This window comes from Acinonyx jubatus, chromosome A1 (assembly GCF_027475565.1).
Source record: "Acinonyx jubatus isolate Ajub_Pintada_27869175 chromosome A1, VMU_Ajub_asm_v1.0, whole genome shotgun sequence".
NCBI lineage: Eukaryota > Metazoa > Chordata > Mammalia > Carnivora > Felidae > Acinonyx > Acinonyx jubatus.
Genome location: NC_069380.1, coordinates 89,355,399 through 89,368,531, shown reverse-complemented (window position 1 = coordinate 89,368,531; position 13,133 = coordinate 89,355,399). Strand labels below are relative to the sequence as shown.

Sequence of the window (13,133 nt, the reverse complement as noted above, 5' to 3'; positions counted from 1 at the left end):
ACTCTTCACTCCACACCCCCTCCCCTACACCCTCTCCCCCCACACCACCTCCACGCCGCAGAGAGAGAGACTGATTTTGCTTGAGGTAAATGAGGCCAAACTGAACTTTGTTTCAGTTACCAAGTGGTCTTGTTGAAAATTCAAACATGTTTGAACAAATTTCTTAATAAGTGTCTAAGAAAATTAGAAAAAGTAAGTTTTGGCTTGTATTTGAAAATAATATGAAACTAGAAACTAGAATAGATTATTCCTCTTACATTTACTGGTAAAAATTACAATTCCATACTAAGATATATATACAGTAAAACCTTGGATTGTAAGTTGTTCTGTGAGTGTTCCACAAGATGAGCAAACATTTCTAATAAATTTTAACTGGATAAATGGGTGATGTCTTGCACAACGAGTAGTACATGATACTGAATATCACATGATCACACCTGAGCCATTGGTTCTTCTCTCTCTCTCTCTCTCTCTCTCGCTCTGAGGGATTGTGGGTGATGGTCTCCCATGCTCGGATGCTCAGTCTCAGGCCACGGTGTTTGGCAAATATCAGTGATTTTTCAGAATGTTACAAGGTGCCCACAACTGGCCCTAGTGTATTTTTTGTCACTTCAAAGGAAGTACCTATGGACAGTCCTTTGCTTTTCCATACAAGAGCAAGCTTAGGAATGCTTTGCTTCATTCTAGGTCAGGCTGCCTGCAAATATAGACCCTTTCTTCTGCTGCCTTATTGCCAGTTAGATTAAATACAGTACATGACAAGCGTTTATTAATACTGTACTTGTAGTCAGCATCCGTGCAAGCATATACAATGGCTCCCATGCAGAAAAAGATTCCATTGAGCCAACAGATAGCACTGATTCCGTGAGTGATAGTGAAAGTCACCCTACATAATAAACCCTCCTCTCTCATCTCCCTCACACCAGCCACGAAGGTTTTCAAAGGTAAGTGCAGGTTAATTTATGTATTTTTCTTTATACTTTGTATTTTCTTTATTATTTTACATTATATTACAGCACTGCAATAATTTTCATATGAGTATTTTTAGGTTGTGGAGCAAATCATCTGAGTTTCCATGATTTCTTATGGGGAAATTCGCTTTGATATGCAAGTGCTTTGGACTACAAGCACATTTCCAGAATGAATTATGCTCGCAAACCAAGGTTTTACTGTATTAACTTTACTACCTCCACCCATCCAACAAGATACATGAAGACACCAAGACTACTTGGGACTAATTAATTATAATTACACGGCCATTGTTGTGGATTTGGGGGAAGAGTTTGTTTCAGATACCTGGAAGTACACTGGAACGTGTCAGGCTGAGCTCCACAATTTGGTCATCAGAGCTCTGCCACCCTTTGCAAATCTTAAGAAGCCACCCCTGGCTGCTTTTCCCACTACCCATCCTCACATTTCTAATAGGTTACAGTGAAAGGGAAGAGTGGTCCAGAGAGGGGAAAGAAGTCACAAAGGTAAAGTTTGCAGACCACCACACGCAGTGCCAGAGGATGGCAGGCCCTAGGCCTCTTGGAGTCAGTCACTATCAGTATTGCACTGGCTGGCGGGGAGATGACAAAAGGGTAACACTAAAAGCAAATAAGTAATAAAACTATTAACTCAGTATTAACCAGTAATAAACTGTATGAAAAGATGACACAGTGGGGAAATATTTGCTTTCTACACCCCAGAAGCACACTACTTAGCAAAAGAAATGAAACATTTACACTGAGCTGTAAAATGTAGAGGTGTCACTAACTTCAGAGAAATGGTACACCTATCATTCCTGTTTACAGAATATCTTTCCTGAAAGTCTCTTATTATCATGGTGAAGGATCGCAGTGAAAGTGTACTTGCTACCAAAGGTGTCCTAATACAGTGAGAGATCAATGATTTCATGATGTCATGATATATATCGTTGACAACTACCACCCTTCTGCTTAGACAATTTCTGTACTCAGAAACTTTAGTCCTTTCTCAAATTAAGTGGATGCAAAAGAGCCTGTATCACAATTTTAGTAGTTAACTATTGAGAGGCACAGTCAAGGCATCGTGAAACTCTGAAATCCTGAAACAGACTGTTTACCCACAGTGGTATCTGTTTCCCAGATAAGGATGTGGCCTTAAAACACAAGCATTTAGGCTATGTGTTATGATAACCATGATAACCTCACTGTCTTGGGATAACTTCCAACACTATATCCAAATAGAGAGCAGTAACAGACCTGGTTTTAAGTGTTTCATTTATAATGCTTCAAGACATGCTGCTGCACAAACCCTGAAAGGAAGTGCAGAATCAGGAATAGCTAAAAAGATCTGTATTCCCGTCTTCAGCAAAATATTCACTTTTCTGTAGCTTATCCCATCTTCCCTATGATTGTACACGTATTCACAGTGGAACAAGGAAGACACAAGATGGTCGTGAAATCAGCAAGATGTGGGGTCCACATTCTAGATCAGCTTACTTACTAGCTGAGCAACTGTCCCAGGTTCAATGATCTCATCTTCAACTTTTTTTTTTTTAATGTTTATTTATTTTTGAGAGACAGAGAGACAGAGCATGAGCGGGGGAGGGGCAGAGAGAGAGGGACACACAGAATCCGAAGCAGGCTCCCGGCTCTGAGCTGTCAGCACAGAGCTCGACGCGGGGCTCGAACTCACAAACCGCGAGATCACGACGTGAGCCGAAGCCAGATGCCTAACCGACTGAGCCACCCAGGCGCCCCTCATCTTCAACTTTTACTTATTTACAAAGATTGAGTTAAAAAATTTTAATCTCACAAAAAAATAAAATAAAATAAAATTTTAGTCTCACAAGAGTTATGTATGTGAAAAAGGCTATACTAATTCCTCTATTCTTAAGTACTGAAAAAATTCCTTTAGTTTTATGGGCGTCATCCTATCTGGTCCTAGTGTTCCATCAGTTTGGTGCCATGGGGATTTTCTGTGCCAATGTGTGTGAAATCCAAACAGCTTAGCAGCACATGTCTGCCTCACATCCCTGGCTCATAACAGCTCCTGTTCCCAAGTCTCATTCTCTCTCCCCTTTGTGCTGACAGCGTCACTGTCTGCTTAGAAGATTAGCACTTCGGGGCACCTAGGTGGCTCAATTGGTGGTTGGGCATCTGACTCTTGGCTCAGGTCATGATCCCAGGGTTGTGGTATAAAGCCCCACCTTGGGATCTTTGCTGAGCATGGAGCCTGATTGGGATTCATTCTCTCTCTCTCTCTCTCTCTCTCTCTCCCTCTCCCTCTGCCCCTCTCCTGCTCTCTCAAAAAAAAAAAAAAAAAATCAGCATTTCAATAACAGTCACCATTTCCAAGGCTGAAAAGACAGAGGAAAGGGTGCAGCCACAAAGCAAAATCTAGCAAACATACTGAAGGAGAACTTTAAAATTCTCTTAAGGAATCCCTACTAAGAAGAGATTCTACCAACAACTTCACAATCCAAACAAAGTCCAACACAGACTGTATGAGCAAAAGAATGTCCTTGTTCTCTAAATTCACCCAAACCATCATCCATAAAAGGCTCTGAAAACATTTACATCAGCAAGAATATGCAACAATAAGCAAGAATTAAATATTCAAGTTCCTGTTCAAGGAAGGAGTTTTCATTATTCAGAAGAAGAAGGTTAAGAGGTTTTCATAATCACTTAATACTGTAGCATGCTTATTTTATCTATTTATTCCTTCTTGTAATTACAAAATAACTTCAACAGTGAAAATGTTAACAGCTCTAGAACATCTTCCCAGGACTGAGGACTAACTGGTTAAGTGGCCCTGCTTCACAATTTAATACCAGTTGTTGTTTATACTTGAAGCAATTTATTAAGTGAAGACATAGTATGGCATAAAATATCTATGCAATTAGGCACCATTAAAATTTATCAATAGCAATTTGCACAAATTCAAAATCATTTTCTTTCTTTTTTTTTTAAAACTGCCAAATTTACAAGAAGACTTCACCTCTGACTTCTTTGCATTTATTAGTTATCGTGTCAGGAAAAACTTTTAGGAAGGTATCATGAAAATGTGAAATTACAGAGAATATAAAATACAGTATTACAGTATCTTACAATTTTGTCAGTCATACTTCAATAAACCTGAAAAAATGTTATATTACAGAGAAATGGAACTTCAGGGTTTTTTTTTGTATGATCTTTCCTGTTGCATCCAAAAACAATAATGAGACTTTTCTTTATTCCTTCACAAAAACCAAATAATTATTGACAGGAACAATCATGGAATCCTCACCTCAACGAACAATAACTTAAATGCTCAGCAACATAGTTAAGTACCAAAGCGAAATGTGACAGAACCAAACACTTTAGTCTTGAATTTACAGGAACCTCTAAAGGTACCGGGGAGGCATGCCTGGCACAGAAATATCAACAATACTGGTTGGTAGTATAAAGTAGCAGCATGAAGGTGCTTAGAAATCCAGGAAAGGTAAAAAGCAACATGACGGTAAAGGTTTCGAGGGAGTTAGAGCCTGAATGGAAACCTGGAAAACTGCTAAGCAGAAACAAGGGGTGCAGGAGTGACCGGCATAAGAACAGAAAAGACATAAGCCCTTCTTCTGAACTCTCCCAAAAATCAAGCAAGATGATACATAACTGAAGTGACCATACTATGCAAACCTCAGATATTCTGAAAAGAGGACCCTGTCTGAAACAGGAAAAGAGGAAGAATATTCTGGCACAGAGTACGTAAATATTTAAAGGGTTCTGTGAATAAGTAAGTAAATAAATAAATAAACAAATAAAATCTCTCTTCCCCAGGAAGCCTGGTTCATTTGATTCAGTAAGACCTTGTCTACTGAAAATGCAAACACCCCATCTAGGACAGAGTGGTCATCACATTATGGTGTGGGGGTAATGCTTCCTCCCAAGCCTGATGACCACCAACCTGCTGCTGTGGTTAAGAGTCAGGCGGGGATGGGGCACGTGACGGAGGGTGCACAGCACAGTTACCCCGGTGCGCTTCATGCTCTCAGAGCCTGCGTGTCTGGTTTCCTCTGTCTGAAATGCCAATCCCGCCACTTCCTTGCTGACGACCTCCTAACCTCAGGATTCTGCTGAAGTTCCTCCTCCGGAACTGCCTCCCGGCCTCCTAAGGCTGAGTTGGGTGCTTTATTTGTGTCTCCATGGCATCCCGAGAGGACATATATCCTACTGTACCAGTGGCTGGCTGTTTATCCTGAGTATCTCCTACAGGATGAGATTTAGCATCTCCTCTAGTATGTCTGGCACAGAGCAGACATTTACCCTCCTAGGTGAAGGCAGAAATGGAGGAACGACAAAGGGAGATTGAGCAAGAACTGATACAAAGAACAAGTTTGTGCCAGGAACCGCAGTTTCATGTGTTCTGACTGGTGTAATGTTCAATCAGCTGCTTCCTGCAAAAGAAGTAAAAATAAAAATCAGCCTAATTAGTTACCCTAGATACAGATGTTTCCATGGCCAGGTATGTTCTGGTTGTTTCCTATTTCCACATTAGATTATAATCTCTTTAATCTTCAGATTTCCCACTTCTTACCCTGTCTTTCCTTATTTCCCCGTTAAATTCTAATTTTATGATTCAAAGAATAACATGTAATTCTTTATTTGTGCTTCCGGTTTCTCAACTTTTAATGTTCAGCTACTGGATTTAAGTGTCTCGCTTCCATTCCTTCATCCATTTCCATGGATATAACTTATTTTCTTACGATTTCTATACTTCCACTTAAATCCAGCATCTTTTCATTACTGATCTTCAGCGGTTGTTTGGTCTCGTTGAAATGTTTTGCTTTTCCTTTTGTCTTAGTTTCCTGTTAACTCACTTGTACGTTTCAGTGTTTTCTCTAAACCTTGCATCCACTCTAATTTTCTTATCCCCTCCCCCCACTCCCTTGCGGTTCTGTTAGTGTTTTTCTTTTCTGGTAGGATGTGTTATCACAATGGCCGGGAAAAATTATCTGGACCCTAGACTTTCTTGATTTCTCAGGAGCCTTACATTAATGATTATTCCCTATTTTCTTTTTCTTCTCAATTACACCTGCTGGTTGGTCCCTTCCATTTTAAAAATAAAGAAGAAAACAGACCTCTTGAAAGACCCCCATTTGCTGCCACTGCTGTCAAGAGCTGCCTGTCCTGCTGTTCCCACCTCCTCAGTGTCTACTCATTCCTCCTCACATTTCATCCAGCCACTCCATGAGAAGTGCCCTGAAAGGTACCAATAACCTCAGCACTGCTATCTTGGGACACAGTGCCCTCCTCCAAACGGACTCTCAGTAACATCTAGCTCAGCTGAGCGCTCTCCTGCCCTGGCTCCCAGGGCCCTCCTCCTCCTCTTTCACAGCCTTCCTTCCTGGTCTTCTTTCCTCACTCCTCTCCCTACACCTGCACCTGCAGTGTGGACACTCCTGAGCACTCAGACCACTTGGATGTAGGTCTAGGACCCCCCTCTCCCCCGCAAGGGCTAGAGGTTCTTTCTACACTGATGGTACACTTTTTTCTTACTGGAACAAGGATGTTTACTAACATCTTCTGCTAATCAGCCCTTTCCTGAGAAACTATTTTTCACTTTTTACTTATATAAATTCACAGTTTCCAGCATATAAACTAAATCAGGCCAACAGCATGCTAAGAATCAGGAGAGAAATATGGAAAATTATACACAGGGAAGGGATCTATTCCCCTCCCATTCCAAGCAGAAACTGGTCTCAAATTTAATGAGCATTTAACAGACGTGTGTGGGGCACGTGTGTGGCTCAGTGGGTTAACTGTCTGATTCTTGACATCGGCTCAGGTCATGATCTCGAGGTTCCTGAGTTTCAGCCCTGTGTCGGGCTTTGCACTGACAGCATGGAGCCTGCTTGGGATTCTCGCTCTCCTTTTTTCTCTGCCCCTCCCCTGCTTCTGTGTGTTCTCTCTCTCTCTCTCTCTCTCTCTCTCAAAATAAAAAAAAAAACTTAAAAAAATGAGCTAATAGGCATTCTTGAAGGTCTCCACTGGCTCCCATGGAGGGAGACGCGGGAGGGAGTCTCTGTAGGCAGGTGGACAGTCTGTCACTGTCTGATTTGTTTGTTTCCAGGTTACTCTGCCTCACTTCCAGGCAGGACCATGGGATCGTCCTGGGGTCCAAAGTACATTCTGTTAGTTGCCCGCCCCCCCCAAACAAAAACAGAAACCTTTGTTAATTGGAGCATCTACAGATCACCTCTAGCCGAGCCATATGCTTTCAGTAACATCTACCTGGGCTCCAGCTCCAGGGGGAGGGAAGTTGACACGCAGTCTAAGATGAGCCACAGAGAAGTGAAGAACTTAACTACATTTGAGGAGAGGCCTTTTCTCTGTTTCCCATGGGATGTGAATAAGGAAACGTGGCTCTAGCTGTTGCTGGCAGTCATTTTATGACAAAGAGGGAACAATCTTAGGACCAAGTTAAAGCTAAGATGGCAAAGGGGAGGGATCAAAAGGAACAAGATGCCTCCTAACACTGTTATGTGTTGAATCCCTCAAAGTGGCCCTAGCTTTGAGCTTCCAGTTCTGACACAGAACACTATTTGTATGCAGTGTAAGCAGGCATTTGTTGCTTGGAGCATTCACACTTCTTGTGTATGTCAAGTAGCAGTGGTTGAGATTGGGGCTTTATCCCTGCTGAGGGGCTCTCTTAGTTCACCAGGATCCACGCCTGGCTACTCAAGCCCACCAAGAAGAAGTCTGAACCTAAGGAGAAGGCTTCCCTGGGAAAGTCCTTTGCCACAGGGAGGCAGCCAGGAGGTCAGTCCTTTGTCACTTTCCCTCACTCAAGGGATGTGGTATCCATCTGGGAAAGGAGAACTTTGTTGGAAGACTAACATGTCGAGCAAGGATTCTTGACAAGGATCCACGTGGGCAGAACGCAAAAGGCTGATGGAATGCGAATGAAGGAAAATCATCTTTATTTTTGCTACACTTGGAATGAAATCTAGCGTTTTCTTCATCTATGAATGTAGACAAGAAAACATCTGTTAACTGTAACTAACAGCAATTACATTAGTTACTGCAAAAACATAGTAGAGATTAAACTTAGTAGACCCAACATAGTAATCAAAATGATCAGACCTAACACTAGATCCGTTACTTAATATGATCATAAGAACACACAAGTATTTTGAATACCAGTACTGTTTCAGGAGACTTGGTTTCCTTTAATCCTACTTACTTTTGCATTTACCACTATTCTGAGAAGCAGCCTAAGGTTTTCTTTTTCACTAGGCTGCAAAAGGAGTCTCAGCTGCCAAGTTTAGTGAATTCATATTACTTATATGATATACTTGGATCCGTTTCTATTACTTTACTTTGTTCTCATTTATCCTGTTATTCCTAAGTTTTTTTTATACTTTCCCCTCTACTTCTGAATGCACTGATCATGTTTTCTCTGCTCCTCCTCTTTTCCTCCATTTATATATTCAAGTTTTGCTTTTTATTTTTTAAAAAATTTTTGTTTATTTTTAAAAGAGAAAGAGAGAAACGGGGAGGGAGAGGGAGGGTGGAAGAGAGAGAGATAGAATCCCAAGCAGGCTCTGCACTGTCTGCACAGAGCCCGACATGGGGCTTGAACCCAGGAATCCTGAGATCGTGACCTGAACCAAAATCAAGAGGCGGACAATTAACCAACTGAGCCACCCAGGCGCCCCCCTCAAGTTCTACTTTTTAGAGGTCACTCTTAAAATGTTAACTTGTACACCTGATAAAGAGTTTATATTTAACCAATATCTCTATTTTCTTCCTGAATAACAATTTCATAGGGCTACCACAACCAAGTCCTACAAAATTGGTGGCTTACACAGCAGAAATTTATTCTCGTACAGTTGTGAAGGACAGAAGTCTGAAATCAGGGTTCTGGCAGGATCATGTTCCCTCCGAGGGCTTTAGCGGAGAACCTTCCTTGCCTCTCCCAGCTTCTGGTGGCCCTGGGTGACTCTGGCTTGTAGCCGCATTATTCCAATCTCTGCCTGTCTTCACATGGCCTTTTCTACTGTGATGGTGTCTTCATTTCTGTCCCTAAAGATACTTATTGTTGGACTTAAGGCCCACTTGGGTGATGCAGGATGCTCTCATCTCAAGATCTTAATTTAATTACATCTGCAAATGTAATTTTTCCAAATAAGGTTTCTACACTCACAGGTTCGGGGGCATGGACAACTCTTCTGGGAGGCCACCATTCAACCTACTACAGAATGCAGCTCCAACCACCCCATTTCATCTTATGAGTAATTACCCAGCATCCAATTCTACCTTGCTTTAATTATCCCATCCCTAATATTTAATGTTTCATACAGTCAATGCTTATTAAATGTTACCTACAGATACTTGTCAGCCTTTATGTTAGTTTGGGATCTCCAGAGAAACAGACCAGTAAGATATGTGTGTGTGTTTGTAAAGAGATTTATTATAAGGAATTAGCTCATGTGATTATGGAGGCTGACAAGTCCTCTAAGATCTGCGGGGTAAGTCAGCAAGCTAGAGAGTGGATGTGATGATGTGGTTCCAGTTCAAAGTCAAGCAGCTTGAGACCCAGGGAGAGGTAATGTTTCGGTTTGAGTCCAAAGGCAGGAAAAAGCCAAGTCCCCAATTTGAAAGTAGTCAGGCAAGAGGAATCCTCTCTTCCTGGAAGGAAAATAAACCCTTTTGTTTCATTCAGGCCTTCAACTGACTGGATGAGGCCCACCCACACTGGAGGGCGTCAAATCTGCTTTGATCTGTTTTATTCAGTCTACCAACTTAAATGTTAATTAATCTCATCTAAAAACACCCTCATAGAAACACCCAGAATGTTTGACCAAATTATCTGGGCATCCCCGTGGCCCAGTAAAGTAACACTTAAAATTAACCATCACAGTCCTCCTCACATCTCACTTATTCCTTGTGTGTTTCATTTCCTTCTTCCTTATTAGAATAGTAAGAACACATCCTTTTGATATTCTTTTATTGGGGATCTGTTAAAGATAAAGTCAGGTTTTCAAGTAAACCTGTCTTTTAAGATCTGAAAACATCTTTCATATGATCCCATTTTTGAATGACAGTTTAATTAGTAAAAATTTCTAGATAGTTACTTTTCTCTCAGCACTTTGAAGATATTATTCCATTGTCTCCTGCTTCTTATATTGAGGAGCTAAAAAAATTTTTAATTGTATAGGTTCTCAACTATTATTGTGTCTACTTTTTACTTTCAAATCTAGTATCTTTAAAAAATAAAATAAATGCGTTTCTTATTTTTCTTCTAATTGGCAAGTTTTACTTTGGTTATATTTACTCTAAAGAAACAAATTTTTACAACAAGTCATAAGAAGAAGGCAACAACGAGCTATCTTCTGTACACCTAGAGTGCTGGATATATCAATCAACATTGCAAGAAGGGTCATACATAGTTGAACTGTCAGCAAGTTTAATTGTCAATAGCTATCCATTATCGTTTGTCTTCTATACTTAGTTACTGTATATCTCAAATGGATTTTGATTATTTTTCACATCCTCACAACTTAAATATATCTGCTGGATGTTCTCCATGACATAATAAAAAGCATCTTAGGAGCAATTTTAAATGATGGCTAATACAAATCACTTTACCTGCAAAGTTATATTCAAAAATAATTTCTATTACAACTGATACAACAAATACTTCATGGAAGAGAGATGCTACAAATCGAAATAACTAAAAAATTGCGGCTAGATCTTCACACAGATGTGGTACTACAGTATAAAAGACATGTAAACTATTTAATCTACATCACTCCCCATTTCACAGAAGCATTATAGTATTGAGCACAAGTCTTTTTGAGGCTCTCTTTTTTTACTCCTATCCATCACACTTTCCTCTTACCTCGCTGCCTACTCTTTCTCATTTTTCCACTGCTAGTCTCTTAGCTGGAGGTGTTTCACCAAGAATCAGCCCTAGGCCCTCTTTTCTCAGCGGGGCAATATCATCCACTCCCATGGCTTCAACCATCACGTGTACACGGGTACCGTCCAAATCTAACCTCTCTCTTATGCTTTATTCTGTCATTTTGAATGGCTTACTAGACATTTCTCCATGAATACTGAGTATCTCAAACTCATTATCTTCCCCCCTCAAATGTGATCTTCCCAGGAATTCCTAACAGCATCATCATTTACCTAAACACACAGGCTGAAATCCCCGTTGACAAGCAAGGAAATGGGCAATTAAGAGACAAAATGAAATGGAGTGTTAAGTTTTCTTGGCTGCCACCAAAAAGCCCACCAAGGCTGAGCAAAGCCACTGACTATACCTCAACACTGCTGAGGCACAGAGAGATGGAAGAACACCATCAAGGGCTGGGGAGTATCCAAAGGCATTATTTCCCCCTCAGCTTTACTGAGATATAGTAAGTAAAATCTATATATATTTAAAGTGTACAACATGATGATCTGATATACCTATACACTGAGAAATAATTACCACAATCAAGCTAATTCATATATCCATCACCTCATATAGTTACTTTTAATTTTTTTGTGTTTGGTGAAAACACTTAAGATCTACTTTTCAGCAAATATCAAGTATTCACCATAGTATTATTAGGTATGGTCACCATGCTGTGCATAAGATCCCCAGAACTTATTCATCTTATAACTGAAAGTTAGCAACACTGGAAGGCATTATTAATCCTTGGGCAGAAAAAGTAAAGAATGTGGGAGCACCCCTTTTTTGCTTTATTTATTGCTTCTTTCTTCTGGTACAATACTTCTAGTAAGTGCCATCAGACACAATGGCAATGTTAACAAAGACTGGACTATCTGGAAGATAATTTCAAACTTAGGAATGATGGATTCAACAATACATTAAAAGGAACACATGTCATGATCAAGTGGGATTTATTCCAGGGATACAATAATGGTTCCACCTCCACAACTCAGTGTGATGCCCCACATTAATGAAATGGAGGATCATATAATCATCTCAATAGATGCAGAATAAGCATTTGACAAAATTCAACATCTATGATAAAAAGTCTCAACAAAATTGGTATAGAGGGAATGTACTTCAACATAATGAAGGCCATATATGACAAGCCCATAGCTACTATCATATTCAACAATGAAAAGCCTAAAGCTTTTCCCTTAAGATCAGAAATAAGATGGGGATGTCCACTCTCACTGCTTTTATTCACAATATAGTACTAGGACTCCTAGCCAGAGCAACTACACAAGAAAAAAATAAGAGGCATCCAAATCTGAAAGCCAGAAGTAATATGGTCTCATGACATTATATATAGAAAACCCTGGAGAGCCCACCAAAAAATTATTACAACTAATGCACAAATTCAGTAAAGTCACAGTATACAAAATCAATGCAGATAAATCTGTGGTGTTTCTATACACTAATAATGAATTATTAGAAAGAGAAATTAAGAAAACAATACCATTCACAATTGCATCAAAAAGAATGAAATACCTAAGAATAAATTTAACCAAGGAGGTGAAAGACCCATATACTGGAAATTAATAAGACATGGATAAAAGAAACTAAAGAAGAAACAAATAAATGGAAAGATATTCTGAGTGGAAGAATACCATTAAAATGTCCATAGTAACCAAAGCAATCTACAGATTCAGTGAAATCTCCATCAAAATTCTAAGGGCATTTTTCACAAAAATAGAATTAACCCTAAAATTTGCATGGAACCATAAAAGGCCATGAATAGCCAAAGCAATCTTGAGAAAGACAAATAAAGCTATAAGTATGATGCTTCCTAATTTCAAACTATATTATAAAGCTGTACTAATAAAAACTGCATAGTATTGGCATAAAAGTAGACACACAGATCAACAGAAACGAGTAGAGAGCCCGGAAATCCACACATACATGGTCAATTAATTTACAACAAAGGAGCCTCTAATGTTCAACAGGGGAGGGCCAGTGTCTTCGATAAACAGTGCTGGGAAAACTGGATAGTGACTTGTGAAAGAATGAAACTGGACTCTATCTTATACCAAACACAAAAAGCAACTCAAAATGGATTGAAGACTGGAACATACGACCTGAAACCATAAAACTAGAACAAAACACAGGCAGTAATTTCCTTGACGTCAGTTTGGCAATGAGTTTTTGGATCTGACAACAAAAGTAAAGGCGACAAAAGCAAA

The 13,133-nt window shown here is 39.9% G+C and overlaps 1 protein-coding gene across 3 annotated transcripts in view; it reads right to left on the bottom strand.

Moving 5' to 3' along the window:
• RNF130 (ring finger protein 130) overlaps positions 1-13,133 on the bottom strand; it is a 135,255-nt gene that overhangs the window by 102,938 nt on the left and 19,184 nt on the right. The gene's annotated exons all lie outside the window — the stretch shown is intronic.